Source organism: Oratosquilla oratoria, chromosome 29 (genome assembly GCF_046742065.1).
Source record: "Oratosquilla oratoria isolate Oo_2021 chromosome 29, ASM4674206v1, whole genome shotgun sequence".
Taxonomy (NCBI): Eukaryota; Metazoa; Arthropoda; class Malacostraca; order Stomatopoda; family Squillidae; genus Oratosquilla; species Oratosquilla oratoria.
Window position 1 is genome coordinate 18333746 of NC_134805.1, and position 2500 is coordinate 18336245.

General features: G+C 40.6%; 1 protein-coding gene across 5 annotated transcripts in view; it reads left to right on the forward strand.

Moving 5' to 3' along the window:
- LOC143040622 (teneurin-m-like) overlaps window positions 1-2500 on the forward strand; it is a 988429-nt gene that overhangs the window by 936723 nt on the left and 49206 nt on the right. The window lies entirely within an intron of this gene.

Sequence of the window (2500 nt, forward strand, 5' to 3'; positions counted from 1 at the left end):
CCTCCTCCTCTTTTCGACGGTCGTCGGCCCAAACGAAAACGGCGGGAACAGGGCGAGTCGACGTCACGCCGCGTGCCTTATGGTCTGCTATCGCGGAAGACAAATCACCCGACCGAAACTGTCCATTAAGGAAAACTAACGGCCGACAGTTCTGCTGCTGGCTCTGCTGACAGTTCCTCTCCGCCTCCCTCACTCTCTCTCTCTCTCTCCCTCTCTCTCTCCCTTTTTTTTTTTTCTCTTTTTACGAAACGGTATATTGTGTCGGGAAAAAGTGTGAGTGTTAGAAGGAATTGAATGATGGTTTGGACGTTGGCGGCATGGATTATGGCTACGTTCGAGGGTCGGAGAGGTAGGGAGGGCAAGAAGGAATGAGGGAGAGGAGGAGTGAAGGAGGTAGGGAGGGGAGGAGGGAGGAGGTAGGGGCTTGTTTCACATGAGGTGGATTATCGAATATTGCACTTGTGTAGAGACGAAAGAGACTTGTTGGAATAGTTGGCCTAAAGAATGGTTTAGTGACACGAACACAAGTCGAGACCGTGTTTCCAACTATTCTCGGGATAGTTAGGGGATTTGGTTGGACAAAAGAATAGTTTAAAGACCTGAAGACGGGTAAAACAAATATTTAAAAAATTCTAGAGACAATTCTAGAGTTCTTGAGACAGAAGTGCTAGATGAAATAACTAGCCTGAGGAATAATCTAGTTCCATGAATAAAGCTCTGGAAGGGATTTCATCTGTTCCAGGAAAACAGTTGTCATGGAAACCGGGTCAACAAGGATTATTTTCCTTATTCATATATAATTACCAGATTGTTTCATTGCAAGGGCTATTAGTTGGAGGGGGAGGGAGGGAGGGAGGGGGAGATGGCCGCTGGTGACTAAGGAGGTGCTATGGAAATTAATTAAATAGTCTGGTGGCAGTTAGAGTGAAAGGAAAAGGTGTCATCCGGTAGGCAAAGAGGACAAACTAACATTTGGAGTGGTTGATCTTGACAAACCTAACTTAACCGAACCTAACCTAACCTAACATAACCTAAGGGTTGTTTATCATTACTAGCTAACATTTGAGGTGGCTGATCTTGACAAACTTAACCTAACCTAGCCTAGCCTAACTTAACCGAACCTAACCTAACCTAACTTAACCTAAGGGTTGTTTATCATTACTAGCTAACATTTGAGGTGGCTGATCTTGACAAACTTAACCTAACCTAACCTAGCCTAGCCTAACTTAACCTAACCTAACCTAACCTGAGGGTTGTTTATCATTACTAACCTAACCTAACCTAGCCTAGCCTAACTTAACCTAACCTAACCTAACCTGAGGGTTGTTTATCATTACTAGCTAACATTTGAGGTGACTGATCTTGACAAACTTAACCTAACCTAACCTAACCTAACTTAACCTATCCTAACCTAACCTAACCTAACCTAACCTAACCTGAGGGTTGTTTATCATTACTAGCTAACATTTGAGGTGGCTGATCTTGACAAACTTAGCCTAACCTAACCTAACCTAACCTAACCTAGCCTAACTTAACCTAACTTAACCTAACTTAACCTAGCCTAACCCAACCTAACCTAACTTAACCTAATTTAACCTAACCTAATTTAATCTAACCTAACTTAACCTAACTTAACCTACCCTAACCTAACCTAACCTAACTTAACCTAATTTAACCTAACCTAACCTAACTTAACCTAACCTAACTTAACCTAACCTTAACCTAACCTAACCTAACCAAACCTAACCTAGTCTTAATAAGAAGATTGTCACTGTTGGGGGTTACTACTCTTTACAAGCTAACATTTGGGGTAGTTGATCTTGACAAACTTAGCCTAACTTAACCTAACCTAACGTAACCTAGTCTTAATTAGATGACTGTCACTGTTGGGAGCCCTGGGATTTCTAACCCATACAACGTCCGGAAAGGAATTAGAAAATTCTTGTGTGACACTGACAATTTACTAAATGATTTCCTCTTATGAGAAACAGAATAGAAAACGGTGTGATTTTTGCCTTGAATTCTGTAATATACTAGACACTTTTATTCAGATTAAGAATCGTCACCATAGCAACGGGGTTAAGATTATTTCAATTCATTCTTTATAATCTTGATGATTTTATTCATTTTGGGGAACCTCGTAGGACCGAAAAGGGTTAGGTTGGAGTTTGCTGGTACAGAGAATTATCATCGGCTTTGATTATATGCACACCCACGTTCCCGGCTGAAGTGAGGAGTGGAATATATCCGGCCTATCTTTTTTTTTTTATTCCGTTTTTCGTTTTTTGGTTTCAGGACAGTCGGCAGCAAAGATCGGGTATTTGGGTTTTTTTAAGAGAGGCTCATTTCTAGTTAGAGATTTAGTATTTTTCCTTTTTATGGGGGAAAGTCTCCCGTGTGAGAACGCATGGGCAGAAATCGAATTGTTTATCTTTTTCTAAATGTTGAAGATTTTTGTTCTTTTTTCTTTTCTTTTTTTTTCGTTTGTGATTTTGAAAAT